The 21618-nt window shown below is 37.9% G+C and overlaps 2 long non-coding RNA genes across 2 annotated transcripts in view; both read left to right on the top strand.

Moving 5' to 3' along the window:
• Positions 1-21618, top strand: part of LOC119699439 — a 92939-nt gene that overhangs the window by 51306 nt on the left and 20015 nt on the right. The gene's annotated exons all lie outside the window — the stretch shown is intronic.
• LOC119699437 lies at positions 318-17838 on the top strand. Its single transcript, XR_005256423.1, has 3 exons — positions 318-486; positions 1391-1480; positions 4577-17838. It is a non-coding gene; the product is annotated as an uncharacterized LOC119699437 (long non-coding RNA).

A 21618-nucleotide genomic window follows, 5' to 3' on the forward strand; every position in this document is an offset into this window, starting at 1 on the left:
AAAAGCTTCCATGTATAGAAATTAAGACCACTAAAAGAGCTTTTAATCAGCTGATGTCTACTTAGAAGGAGTCCTATAAACCTGAATAACAATTAAAAAGATAGATTATTAAGAAATGTCACTTGTTATAGAGTAGTGTGTGGGAGAAACGAAACACAAACCCAATAAAAAGCCAAATCATAAACTCTAGAGATCAATTAGTACTTTGATTTAAAGGTATTTCAACATTAATTAAAAGAGGAACAGTTGTCATTTCTTATGCAATGATGCCACTCTTTTTGTTTCCTTTCATTCTCTGTGGAAATGGAGCACAAAGCAGTCACTTTGGTTTCTTCATCAGCATGTTTGAATGCCTGATATAACTGAAGAGGTAGGAGACATTGCCCTTCATCTCCACCCTGGCTGTTGTGGTGGTGCTGTGCTGGTCCATAAGCCTTCTTGGGGGCTTCTTTCCAAGTCTGTCTACTCTACATTTCTTACAATGCAGTAAGTACAGTTTCAAGGATGGTATGGATATTTGCTGTGAAAATAGTATCTGCAGATTGCTTTCTACATGCAGTAGGGAAAATTCATCATTCAAACACATGAGAAACACCTTTTAAAAAGGAGAGAAGCAATAAAATGTGAGGGCAAAGAAATGTTTTTCATATTCACATGTGATGCTATGATTTCTCCACAAAAGAAACCTAGCTTTCTATGACATTTAATTTTCCATTCCTGCACATGAAAATGATTGAAAGGAAGATGAAATATTTAAAAATATGTATATCCAGGCAAAAAATTATTTCCTTTGTCAATCGTATTAAACAAAATCTGTAAAAGTGGGACCAATCTTTATACTTGTACACACATATGAAATCATGCTATGTGAGAATTATGAACAGACCTTTCACTTTATAGGAGATGTGTTCTTGTTTTCTAAGTAATTTAGGATGCCATTGCTGGAGGGAACTGTATCTTGGAAGACAGATAACCTTGAAAACTACTTAAACATTATAATGTGAAACCTGTTCCACCTGAGTCCTTGTCCAGTACTGTGGAAAAGGTGAATGAGAACTGTGGCCATGAAAAGAGGAAAATAATGAATATGAGAATAATGAATACCAGTTGGCAGGTGATTTTGCTTTGGCAAGTGCCACTAGCAGGATTGATACTCTTAGATGACCTTTACCTCCTGAGTCTGTACTTGAAGAGTGGTTTTGAAATATCTGAGATGAGAAATTTGAAAAAAAAAAAAAAAAGACTGATGAGCTGAACAGAGTGCTTTATCTCACCACTGCACTAGCACTTGAAGCTGGCATAAACCAGGACACGGCCTAAAAAGGGCAAGCCTACCCTTTCCAGATCTGCATTGTTTCCTCCCTTGATTCTTTTCTTTCTTTTGGACCAGGGTATTTTAGAATGATTCACCACCCAGGTGCATAAATACCATGAAGGCAGAAAAGAGAAAGCACCAGAGGGACAGAAGGTGACCAGAAAGGTTGGTCTGGTTGTCTGTGCTGGCTTTGCAGTCCTGGGAAGGGTGTGTGGAGGGCTAAGGCAGAAGAGGGAAAGGACTGGACCATGTGAATTTGCTTAGCTTATCAATAAAGCCAAAGTAATTTGATTAAGTGGACCCTGAGTATCAAAAGATTCTTCAGTGTCTGTAAAGAAACAGCATAGCTAAGAGCTGCTGCTTGGCTCCTGTTCAGAAATTAGGGGAGGAGAAAATTCTTGAGCATCTTCACCATAACTTAATGGTGAAGATGCTTAAGAAATAGGAAAAGCCCTGCTGAATGGTCTCTATTATGTCTTAAAATCAACAGTAATTGCCTTTCTGAAATACTTAAAATAGACACCTAAAGACACAAAGGGACAGGTTCAATGGAGGAAGAAAGGGATGAAATTTAGTTGTCTATAAGAAGCAATACTAGATATGAGACCCCTTCTGGCCTTAAGCTCAGTGAAATGAGACTGTGGCAAGCTATGAAAATACACTGAAAATTATACCCAGAGTTGCAAAAATCTTTTAATTTCTTACTTTACCAGAGTTGAGCATCAACGCAAAAAAAAAATAAATCCTTATTTAAAATTTGTTTTGTGCTTTTTCTGAGCAAAATCAAAATGAAAAAAGTACAAGTAGAGCTGTAAAAATAAGAAAAAGATGGTGGATACTGGAGACTGATGGGAAGGCTTTTCTGTGTATATCACAATTTTTATGTGTTAGTGCTCAGTACTCTGGTGATGATAATCTGGTCTGCTCTTCCTTGAATTCACCTATATTTTTAAAACTTATTTTGTTATATCTTAGGCAGAAGACTATACCAGTCCAGCCCAGAATTAGAAGGCCCTCATTTGTGGAAAAGAGGCAAATGACAGATGTATCCACTCCCTTAATTTTCATTGAGCTGTGTCAATATTGATTGTTTTGTCGGAAAAATTCAAAGTGACTTGTGCAGCACTGATCCCCCACAGCACAGCAAACTGGGTTGTACTCAGTGTTCAATGTTAGGATCATTCATTACAATCATTTGAGGCTTTAAACTACTGCTTTTGCAGCACTGTCTAATGCAATGAGATTTAATTTAGAGCTGCCGATATATTTTCATTAGATTTATGGAATGATGTGCAGAAACCATATGGTTCTTGTGAAAGAAGGTCATGAAGCCCCCAGGGGTCCCTCGAGTGTAGATTGAAATCCACCAGTCTCTGTGATGATGCAGCCAAGTGTAAGCCAATAAAATTAACTTTGTTACAGTTTTCCTCTCTTCAGTAGGGGGTACCTAAGTATTTTATTATTTGACAAGTAAGAAGTCTTACCAATAAAAGGATTTGCTTAAAATCATTCACAGTTCTATCTTCTCTTCAGTAAAAACCAAAAGCAATAAAAACTTGCCAATGACAATGATTGAGGTTCTAATATGTACTGCAGTAGCAAAAAAATAATGGCACCAGATTTAAATGTGAGTCCCTTATAATGGCTTTATAGACATTTTAGAAAATAAACTGAACTATTTTGAAAGGGCAGAGTTTAGAATCCACTTTAGAAGTCCCTGTGTACTTTAAGTGAGTGCCTGCTTTCTGAGCCTTCAGTCAATGGTGGGGCAGTCGAGAGGAATGCATCAGTCAAATTCTACCGCTGGCATCCATCTGGAAAAATGTCTGTGTCTGCATTTGCCATTTGCTCGTAAGCCAAAGGTGAAGGTCTTGCTCCTCGTCATGGTGTCCTTCTGTTTTCTTGAGTGGATAGGAAGGTCTGCAACAGGGAGTTGGGAGCACACATTTTGCGAAATAAGAAAACACCTTTTCTGTAACTAAACATTTGCTCCTCACATTGAAAACATTATCATTTTTGTCACTCAAGTTAAGCAGATATTTGCCACTCATTCATGAGGAGTCAACAAGTAAACATAAATTAGAATATTTACCCACCTGTATAATGCTGCCACAGTGTACTTAAGAGGTCTCATCAGTGAAGAGAGAAGCAGCTCCAGGGGTCCATGTATCCTTTACACATGCAAAAGATACACAAGCCAGCTCCTAGAGATGGGGGTTTCTTTTGTTTGCTTTTTTTTCTTTTTTTTTGTCTTGTTTTTGGGGGTTTTTTTTTGGGTTTTTTTTTTTTTTTGTGGGTTTTTTTGTTTGTTTTGTTTAGTTTTTTGGGTTTTTTTGTTGCTGTTGTTGTTTGGTTTTTTTTGCCTCTCTGGCCTCTTAATGATGTTAGCTTGGCAACATCACTAAATTTTACATGCATGGCACAGCAGACCCGGAGTAGTGCAGAGGATCCCATCAGGGCCTCACGTGCCATTCAGTACCAATTTTAGCATCACAGTAACAGCTTGGGTTTTGCACTGGCTTCTGAAATCCTGGCCCACAGAAAAGGTGGTGAATGCAGGTGTCCAGCAAGGCTTGTCACAATGTGCTGATGCTCATTCATCCGTATGCACTCTCTACCAGTTATAGGCTTGTGATGCTCTCTAGGGCTGCACTTGCTTTTCCGATAGGAAGAAATACTTTTTCTGTCTGGATGCTATCCCCAACACTAGGCTGTTGATAAAGAAAACACTTCTATTAATGGGAAATAGGATTAGTTTAAATAAAAATTGATTTTAACTGAAAAATGTATGGTAGAATTTCACAGCTGTTGTTTTACTTTTTAGCGATCAATTTTTCCAATAAATTTCTATTTCTCTATTTTATTGTCTTTGTCCCTAACTTAAACTTTGCTTCTGTGCTTTGCTTCTGTGAGTTTATTTTCAAATCATAATATCCAAACTAGATGAGAATAATGCTCACATTCTAAATGAAAATGAAGCTCTGGAAAATCCTGGAAATTAACAAGTCAGATGAGTCAAAGCACAAGGTATGCCTACCCTTGGGGAAATTTGGTAAAGTCCTAGATAAGCGCCCAAATTTTTGGCCTTATTCAAAAGAAATTACAGACATTTTTTGAACTGACTATCTACATAATTTACAAGTCTTGATATTACATGCTCTTCTGAATTCTGAGAGGATTCAAATCACAAGTCTCAGAACTGGCATAAGGGAGTTTGTGGGACATGTGCTTGACATTCACAGCATGCTGTTATATTTTTAGGCATTATCACTCCCATTGGATCATGACCATTCCAGCGTTTCAAAATAGATGAACACAGGTGGTGGTGGTGCATCAGCCCTACTGCGCATGTCCCAGCTGTGAGTAGGTATGTGAGCATTCTGCTGGTAGCTGGGAGCTGCTACTGGAATATTGGGAAAAAAGGTGACATGGTGAATAGACCCACCTCTGAAGAGCCTGGACATAAGCTCAAGTCTTGGCATGCTGGTGAAGCCTGTATATATAGCAGTGACCTAACCCACAGGAATTGTGTAACTGCATGCTGTCACAGGAGCAGGGGGGCTAAGGGCAGTGAGAGGTTAGAGACATGCTTGTCTGGGACATCTGGGATGCACATTTTAGGTTGCTGGACTCTAAAGCTAATAGAAGATGCATGGCTGCCATCTGATTTCCTGCTTCAGTAACTTGATTTATTGTAATAAAGAGTGCTGGTATTCAAGCTGATAGAGAAGGGAGATGGGTCACTTGGGGGACTTGTATCTGAGGACCATGAGTTCAACACATCAGAGGATTTGCTTGTGCACAGAGAATTAACCGTGGGCAAATAAAGCTGTATTGAGCCTTGTAGCAGTGCTACAAAACAGCAGTCTTGGTCCAAAAGAAGATGTGGCTTCTAACTTCTTTTTGTGTGTTCGTCTTCTTGCTGTGCTCACTGATGTGGGCATTCAAGGCAAAAGGTGGTCTTGCTAATTTTTCTTTCCTTCAATTTTCAGCTCAGAAAAAAAAAAAAAAAACCAACAAAACTCTCTGTTTCTCTTTTGTTGTGCTAGGTGAGCATCTGGCAAGAAAAACCCTGGAGCTTAGCATATGTAGTTAATGCCAAAGGACAGAGAGCCTCTGATACCTGTTCATTCAGAGAAGCCCGACTGGGGCTGGACTCTGCTGATACAGAGAGAGAAGAGAACCACGAAGGGCTGCTTAACAATACGTAGCCAGTAACAAATGTGCCCTTCAATTAATGTTAGAAACACTTTAAATCAAAATGTTTTCGTTCCCCCTTCATTGATTTTGTAATCTTGGTGAAATCACTCATTCCCCTAATTGGCTGATGAAATAATTAGTTGACTCTGACATTCACTTGGACTTCTTCTAATTAGAAACTCTATTCCAACAGATGTCATGTCAAAACAGGTTTCTGTCTGAGAATTAACAGCAGTCATCTTTTCCTGTATAACTTACTGAACATCTTCTTTCTCTATTCAGAAAGGATTGTCTAACTTTTTTCAACTTTTTTAACAGCAATTAACTGATGAAGATTTGGGTCTAGTTGAATACAGTATGACAATATTTTATTTTGACTTGGGCCTAAAGTATTGTAAATCAACACTTCAAATATGTTAATCTTGTCCCAAAACAGGCAAACCAGCATTTTAAATTACCATCTAGATAGTTTTCAAAGAACTAAGATCAGTCTGCTTTAAAACTATAATTCCCTTATTAAAAGAACCCTTTAAACTTTTTTTAAAATATCATCCTATTAATAATAATTTAAACATTGCTTTGTGAATGCAAATGCCAATAGCTACCTTCAGAAATATTCCTTGATTAAAAAAAACAACCTTTTGAAGATCATTTCATTGTCATTAGTGTCTGGAAAATTTGTAATATGTCTTGTAATACTTTTGCATGTGAACACAAAATGCAATCCACCAACCCCAATTTACTGATGTAAATGAGCTGCATTCATTTTATTCCTGCATAAATTTATATTCTTCTGCCTGTGATACAAGAGAAAAATGTCACCAAAAAAAGTTGTTTTTAGGTAGTTCATGTGAATAATGTTGCATGTACATGAATGGAAAGTATAACATCTCTGAAATAATTCTGATGCAAGCAATCTGCTTCCCAACTGGAGCCCAGGGGGAGATGCAATGCATTTTACTGTTTTACTGCTCATGGGATGTTGTTTCTCAGAAGGACTCTGAAGGCAATACTGGTTGTTCATGAAGCATGGCAAGTGGTAAATTAAATGCATCGCTAAAAATATAGGAGTCTAGGCTCTTTAGAGCTTTGCAAAATTCTTACTTGGCTGAAGTTATTCTCCTAAACTAATTTTATCACTCAATATAACACTCTTTGCTTTTAATAATGTAGCAGTGAAAGAAAATTACTTCAGGTAGCCTGCCTAATGCACTTGGCTAATGGTCATAACCAAGCAGTAAAAGATGACTATCTGTATATTCCAGCATATTTTGCCAAGATGTGTGGAGTGAGTAAGAGAGCCTTGAACAGTATGAACAATACTAGAAAAATAAATAGGGATTATGTGTACGTCATTTTCTATATTTTAGTACTTGAGCCTGCAAAGAAATAAAAATATGATAACATAGGAAGATCCCATCAGGGGGACACAATCTCCTAAACAGCTACTCTTGTGATAATATTTGTTTTCAGACCCATTTCATGCGTGGGAAAATCCTTCATGGAGATTGTTTTTGTCCCCTAAGAAACAGAATTCTGTGACAGTGGGGTGGAAATTAAAATCCTATACCTTTGATGGCCTTCTGCTCCTCCAACCTGATACAAGAAGAATAGGCAGAAAGAAATACCACTTGAAATGAAGCTGCTGTGGAAAGTCTAAAGCATACTTTATGATACTGTTTTACATGTTTTTCTATGCTCTGTTTCTAGCTCCTTTGCATTCAGCTCCTGCACTTTTGCTAGATCTGTCTTCAATATCCCAGCTTTTTCAGACACTGATTATATCTTAATTTTGGGTTTATGACCCACAAGTGGTGTGAAATATTGCCTGGTTTATTTGCTTATAGTTTGGCTTTGTCTGTCCATGAAAGAGCCAAATCTCACTTCTGTGGTGGAGGTTTGCTCTGCAGAGTGTTGCAGAATGGCTTTTGTCCTCTCTCTGAAGCTCTGGGAGTGCTATTCTAGGCAGTCTCAACCTGTAGCTGATCTGTTGTTAGCTTTGAGCTCTGGCTATTTTCATGCCTGGTGCCCACAGCTGTTGCCTTGGGGTTTTGGGAGGAGAAAGTTTGTTTGTTGTTTGTTTGTTTGTTTGTTGTAGTGTTACTCCAGCCTGTCAGGGCACCCAAGGAATTTTTACAAATATTACTTTTTTTCCCCAGTCCTCCGGTATGTAACCAAATAATTTTGCACTGTAAACTTTGCATGTGCTGGGAAAAAGCTCAAATTTTTTTGCATTATTGCAATTTTGCATAGATGGAACACTGCTGTCTCTTTCTTCCTCTCGGGATACACTTAACATGTGATTTCTTCTTGTGTGTTTGTGCACTTATCATTATTATCATCACTTATTCATCATAATATTTTCCCCCGTCTGGCTCAATCATGCAGTTGTCTGACATTTAAGATACTTAGATTTCTCCTACAATTTGTGTCCTTACTTCAGGTACCTGCAATCATGACATGATGTTTTTTTTCGTTAGAGTGTACTGTGTGCGCATAACTCTCACTTGAGCAGGTAAGTTAAGCACACTTGATATTTTTTCTTTAATGTCTCTGCCTCCAGGACGACTTTGAAGCAGTTGATCTTCCTTTATTCTTGTCTCTCTTCTCAGTGTTCATTACATGAATATCTTAATTTACTGGACTGAACATTTCTTAACATTTAGCATGGGCACAGGTGTCATGTCCCGAACACAGCTGGATTCAACCAAAACATCTAAAAATGTGACAATTTCAAGCTGTCCAACCTGACCTCCTGGAAGCTGCACCATACAAGATATAGGTTCTGTACAAGATATAGGTTCTGCATTGCTGTCTGCAGCCTGACATACGAAGGTGCCCCTGAATGAGGCTTGGATTGGCTTGGATATACTGACAAAAATGCTGTAATGATTCCAGAATCACCTCTATCCCACTCAGCTCTCCTTGCTGTAAGGACAGAAACTGGGAGTATTTATAGAGGGATGGAAGTCTTTCCAGCTTTTTCTGTTCAATTCATGTGTGCTAGTGTGCTCTCTGTTTGCTTTTGAACATTGCTGATTTGAAATTATTTCCTAAAACTAACCATAAAATTTGCTATATTACTGCTATTTACTTGACAAGGATACAGCTGAGTGAACAGTAGTACTACTGATAAATTTCCAGAATAAGTGTACTGTGGACAAAGTCTTATAGGGACAATATAATATTTTGTTTTTAGGGGCTTACTTAGAAGTGTATTAATATAATTATTTGTTTTTCTAAGTTGGAAAGAATGGAGTGTGCTAGTAGCACTAATAACATTTACATTGATTGCATTCTTTTAGAAGTGGATGAGACAAGCATAGGTTAATTAAAACTGACCAGAAAATCAACCATACAACAGCTGTGTATGAACACCTTTAATGCAATAGTCACCTCTTTGCACAGAAGTGCTAGCTCTATAAAATCTGTTATGGAGCTTAAATTGGTAGTGTAAGATGTCTGCAGTGGTCTTTGATGAAAAATGCAGTTGTTACACAAGACGCCGTGGTAGAACAGCAGCAATTAACACCAACACTTTTCAGGGATCTGAAGCTTTTTTTTTTTGGTAAGGATTACAGCCGAATAATTATGGCATCTATTTTTGAGACAGCACTGGGAATGGTAACTTAGACAGCACACTGCAGGTATAACCTATTTGTAAGTATATTGGGAGTCGTAAATGAACTGTACCTAAAAAAACTTCTGGTTTTAGGGTTCACTTAAATACTTGCAGACCATCATTGTGATCTTAAAAACTTCCCCCTTTCAAGCTAAAGATTTGTGGTGTTAGTGGATTTACATAGTTAAAAACATGCAAATTACAAGCTAATGCCTTTGAATTTGATATTTCATTCTCTGTGTCTCCAGGTGTGCTCTTCCACAGTAATGTTAATGTTAATTATTGACCTTCTAAGTGACAGTCACATTTAACATTGTAATGTAATTACATAGTGTCTGACTGTATATTAAAAAAATAACTAGTGGAATATTACATAAACCCCGAAGAATAGGTGATGCAGGTGTGACATACAGCTAAAAGAGTTTAAATAAAACTTCTCTTTATGATCTGCTGAAGAATAGAATATGATGTGGTGGCTAAAGCAGCAGAATTCCCTTGTCTTTCATATTGGTCTCTAATTGGCCATAATAATTTGCTTCATCTCATTATGTATTGCTCAAATATTTGCAACCTTGTCACAATTCACTTGAAAATCAAGGGTGTTTCAGTCTTGTTGGAGACAATTGAATAAAAACTCTGTAGCTGCTTTGTAGGTAATTGCATGAGAAATCACTCAAAGCCCTGCAGCCGTGTTTCCCAAGCACTCAGCCTGCTTCATCAGCAAGCTGCTTTGTAAACTTGGGTGGTTGACAGTATCACCAAACCAATTTTGAAACTCTTGGGAGGTCTTCAGGTAAATCTTCCATTCTATTTTAAGGGTCTCTCAAAGGACACAACAAATTCAATGCAAAGCAGTCCCACTGTAGTTGACAGGGGGTTTCTGAAAGCACCTGCCTGCGGAGGCAGGAGCATCCGCTTGTCCCCTTCTAGAGAGCTGAGGCCAGGAGGCTGAATAAGGAACATACACAGGGATGAGTAGAGAAGAAAGCATCATTTTGTGGCTGGTTAGTCTCTGGGCTGTCCAGACAAACAAGACCTACAGAGGATCCAGGACAATTTCCCCAGAAAAAGTATATTTTGGGAGGGGTGGAATAAAGGAACATGCACGCCTTAAAATAATTTTTTGCTTTGCTATAGAAGGATTTCAATTCCCTCTCCATATTACCTGTGATGCATGGTCTTACATAAGAGCAACAGCATAGTGTAGAGAGATTTTATTTTCATTCTCTCCCTGCAGTCTCTAGGTTCAGGAGAATAGCAATTCCCACAGATATGATAATATCCAACAGAAACAAAAGCATTTGGAGTGAATCTGAGATACATGTGTAAGCCCCATGGCACATGGTTTGATACAAGAAAGCATACTATTTTTCACAGAAGGGCTTTCTGGAATTTCCCCACACTGGAAAGATGTTATAATTCAGGTTTTCACAAGGGCAAGTATTTATAAGCAATTTCAAATTTCAAGCAGGAATAGTGGGATTCATACAGAGAGCTAAGCCCAGAATATTTTCTTGCCTGTTAACTTATAAACACAATTATAAGAGTTTGCATTCCAAATGTTTTGACTGCTTTGCCATACCTTGCTGGCTTACTCCCTTGTTGCTCATTAGAAATATTATTTCACAATGAAACAGAAAAATATCTGGGAAAGAGGCTCTGGCATGTGTCTTGGTGTGCTTTTTAGGTGCTTAACTACTTCTGGATGAACAAGTGTAGCTTCTCCGTTTCCTCATTTTGGATTGGCAAACCTAAGGGCTCCCCTTGTTTTCAGGTATAAAAACACACTGAAATTACTACTGAAATATTTCTTTGCTTTACAAAAGATTTTGCTAATCTGTGAAGGCAATCTCCTTATTTCTTTGGTGGTATTTTAGGTGCTAGAAAAATAAAGGCGACTTTTGGGGATGAAAGAAAAAAAAAATATTCCTGTTAGAATTCCAAGTTTTCCCATATCTAATGATTTCAAACATTGTTCTGATTTTTTTTATGGTGCAATTTTATGGTATAGTGGTACAATTCCAGTCTGAAAGCAGTTGGTGGCAATTTATGAAAATTTGCTATAGAATTATATTGAAAACTTTTTTTTTGCAGCATTACTCATAGTCTGATTACATGCAAGTGAAAAATATTGGAGTCCTGGTGCTGGGAGTGCAGCAGCAGGACTTTTTTACTAATCTTTCTCTCTGAATTAGAAAAAGCTGTCACTATTTCACTATTCTTTTTATTAGTCATTGTTACATAGATAACATGTTTTTCCCACATGCCTCTCTCATCATCTTTTTGGGAGGAAAGTGAACTAATTATGGTGTCATAGCTGCAGTGAAGCTATTCTCATTCATATTATCTTTATTCTCTCAAAAGGCTTTTTTTCACTATCTTTAAAATACTTAGTAGATACACAATAGATATCTTCACGAGACAAATGGCTTTTTTGGGGAGTAATTAATCATAATTTCCCACATATTCTAATAATTAGCTATTGGATAATGCATTTTTATGTATTTAAATGAGGATTAAAGTCATTACAGTCTGCAAAATAAACAACATAATTGAAATGGACTAATAAAAACACCGCTATAAAAATCACTGGGTTTATATGTGTCTGTAATAAATGATAATGGGCTGAGAGGGAAACAATGCATTGGAAAATCAGATTAGAGTGACTGCCAAAAAATAATGGTTTAAAATCACCAGGCATTATACAAGAAGTTGCTCTTGCAACTTATCATTCTTTGCATGGAGAAGTTTTTATAAATTAAGACTGATTATTTTTCATCTTAGCCCAGTGAGACTTTTCATTCATGTTGAAATAAATATTTTTTTCCTCTTGTTTGTAATTTTGCTCATTTACTTTATTTTTCTTACAAATAGACATCCTTCCACTCCTCCATTCCACATCAGTTTTTATTCTGAGTAGAAGATGAAAAGTCTGAAGGATCTATGGCTAAGCAGTTAAACAGATTTTCACTGACACTTTTTTTTTCTAAATATATTTTTCCAGATAGCATAAAATTAAAAAAAAAACACAACAACAACAACACACACAAAAAACCCCAACAAAAACAAACAAACAAAAAAAAACCACCAAGCAAAACCCAGAGTTATCATAAGTAGTATAGAACTGGTGGTTGTGTTTTTATTGTAGTTTTGTTTTTCAGCCTCAATAATCTGCTTTCCTTGGCTACTAACATCTGACCCAGAAGTACACACACACACACACACACAGGTCCAAGAAGAGTTATTTTCTGAGGATTTATTTTTCTGATTTTTTGACTCCTAGTGATTGGATTGGAATGTAGGTTTCTGGGCATTGGGTTGTTTGGTGGTTTGTTGTTTGGGTTTGTTTTTTTTTTTAATTAACTGTATCTGTATCTCAAACTTACATAGATTGCTTAATTTATTTTCACTATAAGTATTCTGTTGGTAAAATGCCCCTGGAATTCTTCCCAGCTGGACTGGAGACAACATGAAGAATATTTGTTTCACAACATGTCTCTTTCTCCTACAAAATCTGTTCCCTTTTTATTTCTGGGATTAAAGTGTGTCTGTTTCTGCACAACTACTTATAGTTGTTTTGCTTCTGGAGAAGAGCTATTTCCTGAGTTTTTGTATTTCAGGTTATCTCCAGAGTGTGCTCCAGGATGACAAAAGTAATTCCATAATTTGGACCTCAGTAGCAGAGATATGAGCATCAATCTCAGGGCCAAATATGATATCAACTTATAATTTTTTGTGCCAAACACTCACATCCCCAATGAAAAATTGATGAGTAAAATTCTTCTAATATTTCTCACATTTTTAGTATGAGTTGGCCCCACTCATGTCTTGGAGTTTCGTTTGCTGTCAGCGTTCTACCAAAAGAATTCACTGAGCAGCATGTCTATGGATTTTGGTTGGCTGCAGGCCACCTACAAAGAATAAGACCCCACACCAGTCTGATTAGGATCTGAAATAAACCACTGTGTTCTATATACAGAGCTCATATTTAAGTTATTAAATATTCAGAATGATGTTGGCCTCAAATTTTCAAAACTCAGGACTAGGAAATACATGTAATCTAAGAAACGTGAGACGCTGAGTTACCAATAAATTATCCTTTTAGCTGGGAGGAGCAGAGAGGCTATGGCCAGTCTCCTGTTTAGGCACTGACATTGAAATGTTTCACTACCTAACAATGTGGCAGCCGTCCCTGAGTGATGATCTTGAGCAGACAGGTCAGGCACTAAGGTTTCCCCACAGGAGTGCTGTATGCAGCTGCACAGCATTGGGTACCTCTTGACAGAGGTGACAAACTGAGCTGCTTACCACTGAGAAAGGATACCTGTCAAAGTGTGGTTGAACTTTTTCCCATCCTGGCACTTAGGGACCTAAAAGAAGATGAAATTCTGGTACTCTGCACCTAGTCATCACTGAAAACACCTTAATATTCTAGAGGGGGAAACAGGAGTCAAGTATTTTCTCAGCTCAGAAGGGGCTGAATGACCAAGTGCTAGCTGGGTGTGTTGGCAGAGGGTGGGCACCAGTTTCTCTTCCTGCTGAAGTTTGAGCCATTCTGTATGGAGAGCTTTATCTACCCTAAACTAAAAGGGAATTGTCCCTTGGTCATTGTAATGAACTGAGACATTGAGATATGCAGGCCATTTATACAAAACTGTAAAACCATAAAAATTATAAAGGAAAGCCAGAACAATGGTGGTGAGATGTTCAGGTTTTGGGAACCGGGTCTCTGAGCCCAGTGAGAAAAACATTATTGTACATGCTGAAGTTATGTCCCATAAAGAAGGAAAAGGTCCTTTCATGTAGGAGGTAACACATCTAGATATGTAAGAATGTCACTTTGTCTCAGTGTGCTACCATAGCATGGATGTTAGCACTCCACGTAGATGAAATGACACTGCCATAATGCTCCAGACACTGCAGACCTACTTGTCTTTGTTCTTGCATCTTTCACAGCCTTCCAGGAATGCCAATGCCTACGTTTGTCTATAAGAATAAGTCACTGATTCAATTAGAGTGATAAGTGGTGTGTCTGCACGAGGGCAGAGAAAGTACACAGCGCCATTTCAAGCAAAGTGCCCTTGAAGATTTTATCACTCATAACCTACTGTTCCCACTGCCCTGCAGAAGGAGCCGCTTTTCCATATATCATTATTTGTGCAGGAAGGTCATGCTTTTGTTGGTATGCTGCTCAGGGCTTTCTGCAAAAAGCAAAACATTTTGGTAATACAAAAGCTGTTGGACTTCTTTTTCTTTAAGCTATATCACAGTGAACAAGAGCACCTTTCTCTGCCCCAGGCTCTTAGGAGAGATAGCCAGACAAGAAATAGTGACTGGTTGCAAAGTTGGTTTTAGGGGTGAACAATCAGGGCTTGATGGGCATCCCTGGGCCTGTTATGTAGTTGTGCAAGTCACAGTAGAATTGGACAGAAAAAGGGAAGGCTTTTTACTTTAACCCATGGATAGGCTCCAAAAAGCCTGATGCCAGCTCTCTGAGAATGACAGTAAATACTAGGGAAGTGCTTAACATCTCTTGGCTGTGATTTCCAAATTTATGAGCAAACAGTCACAGGTAGCCCCAAAGAGTAACCTGTCTGCAAGACACAGAGTTGTAACTGGCTTTTCTGTATGTAACCTTGTTCTACTAGGGGTTTAACATTCCTCAGAAAGTTATGCATCTGATACCCATTGCCCCCATATTTCCTTTAATATATCAGTGGGATAGCACTTTGTGATTAGGAACCTTCTGCTGGAAGTTAGCTGTCAGTGGGGTCATCTCCTCTTGTACAGAAAAGGAGCTTTAAATATCATCTTGCTCCAAACAGTTCCGTGAGATCCATTTTGCATGGCTGTAGGAACAACAAAAGATGAATTTCAAAGATGAGCAGTATGACACTGCTCCCGGGCTGTGTAAGCTCTCAACTGGAGATTAGCAGCAAAATGAAGAAAAAGCTGACATAAATGCAGGGAATGTGCTAGGCAGTATTTGATCATCAGCTGTAACAGCAGAGAAATTATGCAGTTTCCCAGGGCTAAGCCCCACCTCTTATGGGGCTTATACCAAGCAGATAAACTCAGTAATTGGAAAGGACAGACCTACAACAGCTTCTCATATCCCATCACACTGGCATATAAAAACAAACTATGTACTCAGATCCACCTTGTAAACCTGCTGTGGTCATGGAGGCAATGCAGGTGTAATTTTACCATTAAAACAGATCTTCTACATCAGTCTTGCTCCAGAATTCACAAACCCTGCTGTTCTTGGGTTGTTCATGGTGTAAAGGCTTTAGATAAAAGCAGATTTTTTTTTTTTTACAGTCCTTCATTTTGTCTGTATTAGCCAAATCAGAAATGGTGAGATAATTCCATTATGTTAAGATAAACCAAAAACTTTATTATTTTTATGATCTAGCCTCTGAGTACTTACCATCAGTGTGAAGAGTTGCTCTCTCTGTAGCTCATTTTTGGTTTTATAGTTGGCTAAGTTCTAGGTCATAGCCCAATTGGCTGGCAACAGCAATGTGTGTAGAACTGCACTCACAAAGACACTTTTGTTGCTTGCTTCAGGGAGTACAAAGACACTTTTTTGCTATTAATTTTATGTAACCATCCCCCTTATGTCTATACCTATAGTGTTTATATTCAGCCCACAAGTGACATCAGTGCAGTATAATCTCTGTTCTGAAGTCCTGGAGGCTCTGACAGTAAGCATGGCCTGATGCTGTGATTTCCATAGTCCATAAAAATATCAAATAAATGGGAAATTTCCTCAGCTGCTTGACTGTGCAGCAAACTGAGTGATGTAACCATAATCTTTCCTTGACCCAGTTTAAAGAAACAGCCTATAAAGCTAGGTTCCATATTCATTTTAGATTCCTACACTGTACACAGTAAGTGTAAATTCACAATCCTGCCAATTATTTGTTTTGATAAATTCTAGGATGTGACAGTTTTTCACCACAGAATTCTCTTGCTGCTCACAATAATCAATCAAACTCTGGGAACCGACAGCCAAAACCAACAGAGGCAGCAAATCTGGATCCCAGGCAATACCAGGCAATAGAAGAGCAGCAGTACCATTGGTCATAGTAAAGTCAACTCAAGCAAACTTATATTTTAAATATATAGCAAACTACATTTAGAAACTAGTTGTAGTTTATTTATATAGTTACATGACTATATGTTAAACTATAGTTCTAAAATTTTTCTTTGCATTCATAATCTATTATGCTCTCATTAGCATTTGTTTTCCCTCCCTTTCTCTATTCCTTATCATTTGTTTCCTATGACAGGTGAGTTTTTTGGCCAATTCTTTGTAGCATTCTTGTGGGAAGTTCTCTCAGCAACTGTGCTTTAAGCAGGCTCTTAGTGTGGTTGAATTTTGACTCTGGCAATAAGGAGCTAATTTTTGCAGCCACCTATTTGGCTCAGCAAAGACCCCCTTTGAGGCTCTCTTTTCATTCTTGACTGTTTCAGGCTGCCACTAATCACTATGAGAACTCAATGGCACTGGATTTCTCCAGCCTAATTGTGTTTAGCTGAGTATGAGGAAGTATCACAAGGTGCTTTGGACAGCGTGAGACTCATTTCCTTTAAATCTGTAGTGAATCAACAGACTAAAGCAGTGCAGCAAAGCAATTTGGGAGCAATGGGAGCTATCTACAGTACAAAAAAGCACCTTCTGGCAGCTGGGGATTTAATGTAATGGGGATGAATGGTTGTTGCTTGGAGATCTTAATTCCTATCACACAAATTTTGCTGTATTTATGTTGGTGTTTTTAACCAAGGGGAAAAGGCGGTTTCATGAAAGTTCTAATTCTTATTGATTAGTGCAATGCTGAAAAAAAATCTCAAACTTTCTTCCAGTGTAAGTAACTTCGTTAAGGAAATTACTCTGTTGACCTTTATCTTGTCTCATTTGCAATACATAGGCTGCTTTTTAAACTTTCACATTTGTGAGACCAGCTCATTCTACCCTTTGGGATGAATGCCATGGGATACCTCAGGGCAATGGGAATCCCAAGTAGTAGCTGTCTGTCTGGAAAAATAGCAAATACTGATACACGTTTTGCATGTTTTTCATCAATATATAACATCCAAACCCAGGAGGAGATAATACCGCGTGAAGAATAATTTCTTCCTTGTCCTCTATGAAAGCATTTTGTGAAACTATTTTTGTAAACAAATCTGGTACAGGAATATAGCTGCAGTAAAGACCACCTCTCTAGACCATCCCTGCTGAGCTGTTCATGCTGTAGTGCCCTAAACAGTCCTTCTCCTTCTTTGGTATGCTTTTATTATTGTGTTTGCAATTCAGTTTATTTTGATTAATCATTTGTTCTGATTTCTTTATATTTTTAAAATTATGACCTATGTTTTCACATTATTTGTTTTCATTTATGTCCTCTTCCATTTCTAACTGTTTGCTTCTCTTTTTTTATAGGCCTTCCTAAAGTGGTATGATTTATTTTTCAATTCCTTCTGAACTAGATGTTTAATATTTCCTGTATCAAGTTATTTTTAGCCTTTATGCACGTCTCTGCAACACTCTTGTTTTGATATTTCTCTTGTTTAAATCATGGGATCAAATATGCATGTCTTTGGCAAACCCTTTATATTTACTGCAGCACTGCTGTTTTGCTGATGTTTCCATTCCACCGCCTACACTTCATTTGAAACAGGAGTGTTGCTGCTACTTCCAAATGACATACTTTAAAGAGAATGGACTCATTTTCTCACAAATAAAATCAATTATATTAAATACTTGAGAAATTTTTTTGTTTGTTTTCTGGTATTATTTATCAGCTCTGAGTATAACAACAAATTTTCCTTCTAACCAGGCTGTTTGTGATTATGTTCATTTCATCAATACCACTCCAAAGCAAAATATCAGCCCAACCTTTAAAAATATTTTTTTCAGTGGGCTTCTCATTACACTCATTCTTATCATGAAAGAGGAGAAAACAGAGTAAAGCTCTAGAAATGAAACCTTTGCCCTTTTTCATCAATGGGAGTTTTACTGTGACCTCTGTAAAGTCAAGTTTTGATGTCAGCGTGTGATATCAATAAGGCCCACTGCTCACAGGACACTGAGTGTATATTTTCTATTATTTTATATAATTGTCTATGCTTGTGTGTAAGTAGAACAGAGGCACAATAATGAATCTTCACAATTTGTTCCTCTGGATATGAGTATAGAGAAAATCAGACACATGTCGCATTGTTACTCCCAAAACATCTTTGTCTTCACTTTTACAAGGTCCAATTTAGAATTAACATAGAGAATAATTCTGGATGTGACACTGACCTAAGCCCTACACCAGACAAGTAAAACTAACATAAAAGTTAAATGATGGTGGTTGTAACTAGCATTTATAATCTCAATGTTCTTACCTCTGGTGAAGTCTACAAGAGTCACAGAATTGAAATATGCATATATGCATATAACAAAGCTCCGTGGGGCATGAAATACTTTGATTCCTTTGGCTTTAGAAGCTCTCAGATGAGTCCTTGCATTGCCTTCCCCCTAATGAATGAATTTTTTTGACATTTTAGGATTATGTATATTGCATAATGACATGACTGTGAAAAACAATACAGAATGATGCTGTCCATATATCCCTGTCAGTGAATAATTTGTAACCTGCAGACAATTCTGTATTATTAATACATTGAGCATTAAACAGCCAGACACATACTGTAATCCAGACACATACTGTAGTCTGCAGCTTTTAAACCTGTGCAGTGGTCTTAGAGGATGCTGCAGCCCCTAACAAACAACCATATGTTATTATCTTTCCAGTTTCTTTGTATTATTACATCTTTTCTTTCAAAAGAAATTCAGACTTTTCTAAATGTGAGCTGTATTTGTTGAAGTGCTATCCTTTTGCATACGTTCAGAGCATCCAAAGAGCGTCTCTGACAGCAATAATAAAAACCTAGTAGGACTTCATTTCTACTACTGCATCATCAGCTGCTGAGTGGATTGATTATTTAATACATTTAGCAGTTTCTTAGACTCATGGCAGCAAGATGTAAATAAATGACTTAGTCAATGCATTTGCTTATATCAGCTCAATCACTTGACAGTGACTCAGCATGGGGTGTGACATTGACAGCAAAAGCATTAAGTGGCCAAATTCTATGGCAGCTAATTTGATACTGCTTGCAGCATCCCTCCATAAGAACTATTTATGTAAAGATACAGTGGTTTTCCAGGACAGCATTCATTACACAGTTTAGAGGACACAGGAAGAGGCATACTAAAAAAAAAAAAAAAAGCAATTTTCAAATATTTAGATTTCCATGCACTTGCTTCTCTGCATTTCCTATTTCAAAATTGGATACCATTATGGATTATGCAAGCACACACTTTTGCTTGCACTATGAATTTATGATTTCAATTTGCTGTGGAAATAGAGAGTAATTAACTAGAGGCACAATCATATAAACACATAGGTGAAAGGTCTTTTGTTCAAGTAGCATGTCAGAGCTAGATTTTAGAATATATTTAGGTATCTGAAAAATGACATAGACAGCCATGAAAGAATTTTAAGGCACATCTGTACTTAAATTACACCATAATGAACAGATAAGGCACTGAAGCATCTTCAAACATCTGTGCAAGATATCTCCCTAATGTCTAGCCACCATTTTTCCCCTGACTATATTTTGGAGAATTTGTTCTACACATCCAACACAACCTGTGAGACTCTCTCTACTCCTAGCATGGACATTATGACCAGAGAGGATAGAGAGATCAACTGACCTTGCCATGCATTCCTACCCTGAAACCCTACCAGTGGTTTGGAAGCAGCAGAGAGTCAGTGCCCCAGTGCAAGGGTTCAGAATCACTGGGAACATTTCCCAAAAACAGAAAATATGGCTTTGTTTCCTTCCTATCCTAGCAAGATGAGCATCCACACTGGGGTTCTTCAAGTTTGCCTGCCAGACTTTTCGTGACCCTGTTTTGACATAGTGTCTTACATTTGAGCAGTATTCTCAAGGCTTAGTGCATATTCTCTAAGCTTAGTGTTTAAAAAGGGGGGTGTTGGTGGGGTTTTAGGGGTAATTTTTGCATGGTTTTTATGGGCTTCATATTTTTCAGGTAGGCAGCCTTGGATGAAGTCTCTAACACTGTGATAAAATTATCTGAGCACAGAAAACTTCCTGCACAGATTTCACTAAGTAACAGTCTTTGTACTCTTTGTACTCCTTTGACATGGAACGTTTTATCTTATGCTTTTACATGCTCCAGCCTGCTGCTTGTGAGCTTGTTTCAGAGGGCAGTGCCTACCGTGGTGAACTGTGGACAGGGAAAGAAATGTGGATGAAGCTGTTCCTGATCCATTGATGCTCTCTCATTAGTGCCCAACTGGCAATACAAAAGGTCTACAAACGTTGACCCTGTTGAGGAGAGAGATGGGTGGTGATGTCCTTGCAAGATGAAAAGCCAGCAATTCTTCAACAGTCATCTGCAGTCACAGCGAATTACAGGAAGGGCAAAGGAGGTATTAATAGCCATCTAACAGGTTTCAACCACAATCCCTGGAGCTCAGTTATCAGAAACCCCTGCAACTTACCATTAATCACTATTTGATGCTTCCTGACCTTCCTGACAAAGATTAATAATCCTGTATGAGCATACAGGATGTGAAGGCTACAGGAATAGGCAAACATTTCAGACCCATCTCTCCACTGCTTTGCAAGCAATCATTTATAGCAGTAATGCATTACCAAATTAGCAGTCAGTAAATGTTTCATGAAGGAGCAACATAAGGACCCTTCAGCTTTTCTCTGAAACAAATTGATGGGCGATGCTTATAAAAGATATACAAAAATTGCTTTTGAAACTTTTGAAATTCTTCTTCAGCCTGCTCATGCAAGTGAAAGTGAGGCAAGACCCTGAAAAGGCAGAATCCAGGTAACAAAATGCTGCTCCCTTTAGTCAGGAAATTGAAAGAGCTTGTTGTGAATCTAAAAGCTTATTTTATCTTTACTTACTCACCCTGACAGCTGAAATGAACAATGTCCATCTCCTTGTGTTAGTCACTTCCCCCTCCCCTCTTTGCAGTGATGTGTTTTAGATTATGCACTCTGATTACAGAGGTCCCGCTTTGCTCCACTGAACACCCAATTTCCCAGCTTCATCTATTGACAGTAAGCAGTACAACTTATGATTCATCCCCAGGGTTAAACATTGACTTATTCTCTTAGCAAGTGTGGCTGCTATTTTTCTTTTCAGCCTGGGATATTTTATTTTACTGTATTCCATCTCTGGCACTGAATGGCATACTGGGTAACAGCTTAGCCTCTTCACCCTTTGGTTGCCCCAGGATGGATATCTGAAGTATCAGAGAATTATTTTAATCTCTGTTCTAAGGAGATAAAATCTATATCATGCTATCCATCCATATACCAAGCCTCTACCCCCAAACTTATAAATCCATTAGCCAGTTGTACCCAAATTTGTTCAGCA

This window comes from Motacilla alba, chromosome 3 (assembly GCF_015832195.1).
Source record: "Motacilla alba alba isolate MOTALB_02 chromosome 3, Motacilla_alba_V1.0_pri, whole genome shotgun sequence".
In the NCBI taxonomy this organism is placed as follows: domain Eukaryota; kingdom Metazoa; phylum Chordata; class Aves; order Passeriformes; family Motacillidae; genus Motacilla; species Motacilla alba.